This window comes from Malus domestica, chromosome 03, assembly GCF_042453785.1.
Source record: "Malus domestica chromosome 03, GDT2T_hap1".
NCBI lineage: Eukaryota > Viridiplantae > Streptophyta > Magnoliopsida > Rosales > Rosaceae > Malus > Malus domestica.
The window spans coordinates 13,413,687-13,420,556 of record NC_091663.1 but is presented as its reverse complement, the minus strand read 5'-3'; the positions used below and the strand labels follow the sequence as shown (position 1 = coordinate 13,420,556).

The following is a 6,870-nucleotide window of genomic DNA, read 5'->3' as shown; positions in this document are numbered from 1 at the left end:
CGTTAGCTAGCTTATACTTTTTAGTTCTTTATATGGCCTATTATTAGGCTTTGTCTTTTTAGTCTTTAAGTCACTCTCAAGCTCTCTATAAAAGCTTCTCCCTTGTACTTAGTTTCTTATGATGAATTATACAAATAGTTGAAACTAAAAAGTTCAATATGGTATCATAGCAGGAACCATAGGGTCCTGTCTTCGTTGTTTTTCTTTTGTTTCATTTTTCCTTCTGTTCATCATTTGTCGAGATGGTAGAAGACAATCCATTCGGTTCTAAGGATACAAGTTCCTCAACCTTAACACCAACCAACATGATACACAGTGAGATCAATCCAAACCAACGATTGTGCTTAGTATTGTTGAACGAGTTCAATTATTTGCCTTGGCCACGAGCCGTCTCTCTTGCCCTAGGAGGAAGATCGAAGCTAGGGTACGTAAATGGAACCATCAAGTCTCCAGAATCCACCTCACTCTCTTTTGATGCATGGTGTTTGTACTATACTTGATCAATCCCGAAACTACTGAGTACCGGTCAACGTTATACCGTTAAGGACCCAGAAGAGTTTCCCTCCAACCAAGAGGCCAATCACAGCGCAACACGTGTCGACATCAGAAGCCAATCATAGCGCGACACGTGTTAACATCAGAAGCCAATTACAACACAACACGTGTCAATGTCAAAATGAAACTAGAAACTCTCTTCTATAAATAGAGATCATTTTCTCACAATATTTCCTAATGTCATTTGTATTAAATCATTCACTAGTACTCACTAAATGAGAGCTTGAATCTATGTACTTGTGTAAACCCTTCACAATTAATGAGAACTCTTCTACTCCATAGACGTAGTCAATCTGGGTGAACCACGTAAATCTTGTGTTTGCTTCCCTGTCCCTATCCATTTACTTACTTATCCACACTATGACCGGAGCAATTTAGCGAAGGTCACGAACTTAACACTTTCTGTTGTACCAAAGTCCTCGCTGATTTTGTGCATCAACATTTGGCGCCGTCTGTGGGAACAACACTTATTCCCACTCTCTTCAACTTTGCCAAGCTAGTTTCCACCATTCGTACACTCTCTTTTGACCAGGCATCCCTCTCCAACATGGGGATCGAAGGAAGCTACAGCACACAGAATGCCACCCATCTTGCACCTAGTGCAAAGCAACGAAAGAATGAAGGAAAGAAGGTTGCTTTTCAAGCTAAAGTCGATGAGCTAGAAGCTCAGAACAACAAGATAGCAATGAAGAATGAGGTCATCCAGGAACAGTATGAGAAGCTCTTTGAAACGCTCCATGAAACTAGGCGTACTCAAACACGCGAGCTCGTTGCCCTTATGGATATCAACCATCATCTGGGTGCCCCCCAACACGGAGGGTCACCTCCATTCTACATGGGTATCCCTGATGAGGAGTAAGCTAATCATCAAAACATTGATCAACATAAGACTTCTCTCAACCCAGATGCTTCGACCTACAGTAGAAGAAGTAGAGGAAGACACCTCTTTGCAGAAGGGTTAGAAGGATCAAAAGCCGTTTATCGTGACTGCCAAGACTTCTTAAAGCAACGTCAAGAGAATCCCCTCCACATATGCTCAAAAATCAATGACCCAAGGGTTTCTGAAAGACTCGGTCCCCTCCCACAACCCAGGCCAGCTGCCAATCTAGGGAAGGAATGACAGGTCTCAAATGAACATGAAGATACGGGGGAATCTGAGGTATTCTGACAGACTCACCTTAGAAGTCAGTACGGCGAGTCCAAGAAAAAACCACACGCCCTTGCTCAAACTTTCCTACTTCTAAGAGGCGATGGAGACTTACGAAAGAAAATTCCAGTGGTACATGACTCCACTCAGGACCCCCTTGTCCTACAGCTCCTTGAGAAAGTATACAAGTTAAAGGCCAAACGTCAGGCCGATATACCTGACTGGAACCAACCCAGGCCTGGCCCTCTCATAAGAAGGATCATCGACACCCCTTCAAGCGAAGACAAACCAAAAGCTTGATTTACAACTCTATATTGGAAGGGATGACCCAATTAAACACCTTAACCTCTTTGAGTCCACCATGGCATATCGGATGCACACTGACGAAAAACAATGTCTTCTCTTTCCCTCCACTCTTTCTGGCAGAGCTCTAAACTGGTATTGCCGTCTTCCACCTGAGACAGTAGACTCATTTGAGGATTTGAGGAAACTGTTTGTCTCTCAACACATCTTTCAGACCGATCACTTGCATTCTGCAGATGACTTGTACACTATTCACCAGAAGCCGGACAAGTCACTACAAGAGTATGCCAGTCGTTTCAGCCATGAGTATTCTCGCTACACTGAGACAGATGACAAGACAGCCCTCAAGGCCTTCACGGTAGGCCTACGTGATTGTTTCTTCAAGTACATGATCAATGCCAACACTTGGAAGACTTACTCTGAGGTGATGGCACAAGCTTACAACCACGCCTCCGCCGAAGAAATGACATACCAATGGAACCCCCATATGGTTAACCCCTATCAACAAATGGGAAAATTCGAAAATTCAAACATTCAAAAATTCTGAAATTCGAAAATTCTGAAATTCGAAAATTCGAAAATCCAAAAAAAAAAAAAAAAAAAAAAAAAAAAAAAAGCCTAGGCCTCCACTTCTTTGGGCATAACAACTTTCATAACAAATATATATGAAGGAGAAGTTTTGGGCTACCACTTAGAAAGGAAAATGGTGAAGTTTTGTTACTTTGGAAACTTGGCTACTAGCACGACACCTCTTTCGTCAACTCCCTCGACCGGAGACTTGGGGGACTCCTACCATATGCTACTGCATCTTGATACTCGGAAGTCTCATGACCACTCAGTGACTTGGATTTTTTCAAGTCTCCAACCGCGAAGTTTTCCTCACTCGTGAAATTAAGGGAGCACTACCTCAACCTACACGCTTCACTCACAAAGCTTCAACATACAAGATTCAACAAAAGGAAAAATTCAAAGAACTTAGTGAAAAAGGCCTTGGTGTATTTAACACAATACGTTGAAATGAAGCAAAGCTTGTTTATTGATATCTCCGATAAGTTACAAATATGTACATATACATGAATCAAAATAAACAAACAAAAGAGAGCCTTCACAAAGGTTGCTCAGGAGAAGTCTTAGCAGTTGGCAGAGCCCCAGAAAAAGGAGGCACCAGAGGGTGATTATTCGGAGCCTTAGTACTAGGCTGAACCCCAGAAGGAGGAGGCACCGAAAGTTGATCATTTGGAGCTTTATTACGCGGTACAACCCAAGAAGACGAAGGCAATAAATGCCTTTGGAACAAACCCACAAACCTCTGGTAATCAAGTAAAATCAAACCATCAGATTCTTGCAGCTGGTCGAGCTTCCTCTTCATGTTTGTAGCATAGTCATGTGCGAGCCTGTGCAACTGTTTATTCTCATGCTTGAGCCCTCTGATCTCTTGTTTGAGATTTATCACTTCAGCCGCTAATGATTCAACTTGGCGGGTTCGAGCAAATAGGCGTTAGGCCATATTAGACACAGAACCTGCACACTGAACACTGAAAGCCAGATAATCCTTAACAGCCAACTCATCAGACCGTTTGGAAAGTAGTCTATTATCTTTAGGAGTGAGAAGGTTCTTGGCCACCACCACAGCGGTCATATCATTCTTCATCACAGAGTCCCCAATGGTAAGAGGACCAGGATAAGAATGATGGGCGCCATATGTTATCTTGAGAAGGTATGGCTTCCTCTTCACCAAAGTTCAAGTCAAAATGACGGTCGGATGGGCCAGACATTCTCAGAAATGATGAAGGAGAAATGAGGTGCAATAAATCTTTGAAGTAAGGGGAAAATTCCTACAAGAAATAACTCTCTGAATGTACTTCTTGCACATAATTGGTGCCCTTATAAAAGAAAGGGCAACAAGGTCGTTGGTTCAAAAATCGAAGAGGCACCACTCTTTGGATTCCGAAGAGGTACCACTTTCCACACGCAACATCAGCTCCTTAGGTACCACAGATAACTTTGTCAAAGATCTCTAACAAAGTTTAGACACATAAATTTTGAAGGTATAGCTACCCTACTATTACCCACAAGGGTAAAGGAACAACACCACTACTTGATAACTAGAAAGTCCTAATGTGTGTCAACCTCTGTGCTCCGTGGCAAGGCAGATTGGCAAAAATGCCCAACCTTTACTCACATTCGAGAAAACACTCCAAACAAGATTGCTTGCTCAAAAATCGAAGAGGCACTGCCCTCCGAATCTCGAGAGCCAGACTCCCAACAGGATTACTTTCTAAAAAATTAAAGAGACACTACTCTCCGAATCTCAAGAGTCAGACTCCTAACATGATTGTTTTCTCAAAAATCGAAGAGGCACCGCTATTCGAATCTCGAGAGCTAGACTCCCAACAGGATTATGTGCTCAAAAATCGAAGAGGCACTACCCTCCGAATCTCGAGAGCCAGACTCCCAATAAGATTAGTTTCTCAAAACTTGAAGAGACACTGTTCTTCGAATCTCAAGAGTCAGACTCCCAACAGGATTGTTTTCTCAAAAATAGAAGAGGCACCACTCTCCGAATCTCGAGAGCCAGACTCCCAACAGGATTATGTGCTCAAAAATAGAAGAGGCACCGCCCTCCGAATCTCGAGAGCCAAACTCCCAACAGGATTACTTTCTCAAAAATCGAAGAGACACTGCTCTCCGAATCTCAAGAGTCAGGCTCCCAACAGGATTTCTTTCTCAAAAATCGAAGAGGCACCGTTCTCTGAATCTTGAGAACCAGATCCCCGACAAGATTGCTTGTTCGAAAATCGAAGAGGCACTGCTCTCCGAACTTCGAGAGCCAGATTTCCTTGGATAAAGCTTGTCTGAAATCTTCACACGCAACATCAGCTTTTCAGATACCGCAAACCACTTTTTCAAAGTGCTCTGACAAAGTTAAAACACGTGAAGCTTGCAACTCCATTACATTGCTATGACAAGAAGGGTAAAGGAATATCACTACTACTTGTTATTAGGGAGACTCCTATATATGTCGACCTCCATCCTCCACAGCCAGGCAAACCTGCAAATAAAAAAAATGCTCAACTTTTCTTCACATCTGAGAGGGCACTCTCAGCAGAGTCTCTCGAAATACTCAGCTTCTTTTCCTCCCGATAATACCTATGCAAACAAGCCACACCAGAGCAAGAGTATCTCATATCATCACGGTTAAAAGCAAGAGTATCCCATATCATACTTTTTCCCTGTCTTTTCCTTTGGCCTTGTTCTTACCTACAAGACAAGGAGAAAGAGAGTAATCAGTCGGCACTTGGAATCAAGCTTCTAGTCAGGAACTGACTGCCTAGAACCCTTGCCTGATTACTTACCTGGCATTGCTCTCGAGTACTCATCTTCAACATCTTAGGCTTCCAGAGAAGATACCACATCTGCATGAGGAATAGATAGGGCAAGTGAGAATGATACAAGGAAGCATGTGGAGACAAGCGTAACAGAACACGTGCCGATACATCCACTACTTTGTCAACAACAAAAGTATCTCCTATCATTAGGGTCGAACTTACTCTAGATTTGATGGACTTGTTTTGACCCTCAAATTCTTGAGTCGGCCTTATACTCTGGAGGAAACCAGAAAACCCTCCAGCCCAGTTCAAGAATAAGCCTGTGGAAAGTTACTTATTTAAAAGAAAAAGTATCTTATATCATCTCTTCTCCATTTGCTTCTCCTTATGCTTGTTGCTGTTTACGACACAAGAAGAATGAGAACAATCAACCGGAAGCCGAAGTCGAACCTTCAATCCAGGTTGCTTCCTTGGAAGTTTGATTGCTTACCTTGTCTGTTACCTTTTTCGGCAAATCTCTTAGCTCGGCGACTTGGGGGACTCCGACTATAGGGTTGGTATCGCACTTGACCAAGCCTGAAACTACAAGTAAGCTTCAAGTGAAATTGATACATTACCTTGTGCATCTTCATTGGTTAAAGATACCACCCCTGGATGGAGAAAAAGTACTTCCAGAGAAAATGCCACATCTACATATAAGACAAATAACGCAAGTGAAAATGATACCACATTTCGGTACTTAGAAGTTTCGTGAATACTCAATAGCTTAGATCTTGCAAGTCCCTAACCGAGGAGCTTCCCTCATTAGGGAACTTAGGGGAGCACTGTTTGTACCATACTTGACCAATCCCGAAACTACTGAGTACCGGTCAACGTTATACTATCAAGGACCCAGAAGAGTTTCCCTCCAACCAGGAGGCCAATCACAGCGCGACACGTGTCGACATCAGAAGCCAATCATAACGCGACACGTGTTAACATTAGAAGCCAATTACAACACGACACGTGTCAATGTTAGAATGAAACTAGAAACTCTCTTCCATAAATAGAGATCATTCTCTCACAATATTTCCTAATGTCATTTGTACTAAATCATTTACTACTACTCACTAAATGAGAGCTTGAACCTATGTACTTGTGTAAACCCTTCACAATTAATGAGAACTCCTCTACTCCGTGAACGTAGCCAATCTGGGTGAACCACGTAAATCTTGTGTTTGCTTTCCTATCCCTATCCATTTACTTACTTATCCACACTATAACCGGAGCAATCTAGCGAAGGTCACAAACTTAACACTTTCTGTTGTACCAAAGTCTTCGCTGATTTTGTGCATCAACACATGGCATTCAAATGATCAGTTAATAATGTCTTGGATTCTCAACTCGATGGAGCCCAAGTTGTCGGAGCTCTTCAGCTATTCAGGATCTTCACACCTACTTTGGGAATATGTCAAGGAAATGTATGGAAGCCAAAACAATGCTGCCAGTGTATTTGAACTGAAGAAGAGTCTTACTAGCCTAAAGCAAGGTGACCAA

The 6,870-nt window shown here is 42.5% G+C and overlaps 1 long non-coding RNA gene across 1 annotated transcript; it reads right to left on the bottom strand.

Annotated features, from left to right (window-relative positions):
- Nucleotides 1-2,980: 2,980 nt before the first annotated feature.
- On the bottom strand, nt 2,981-6,670 carry LOC139194195 (uncharacterized). Its single transcript, XR_011578964.1, has 2 exons — nt 5,362-6,670; nt 2,981-5,266 (listed from the first exon to the last, which is right to left on the bottom strand). It is a non-coding gene; the product is annotated as an uncharacterized lncRNA (long non-coding RNA).
- Nucleotides 6,671-6,870: the final 200 nt, after the last annotated feature.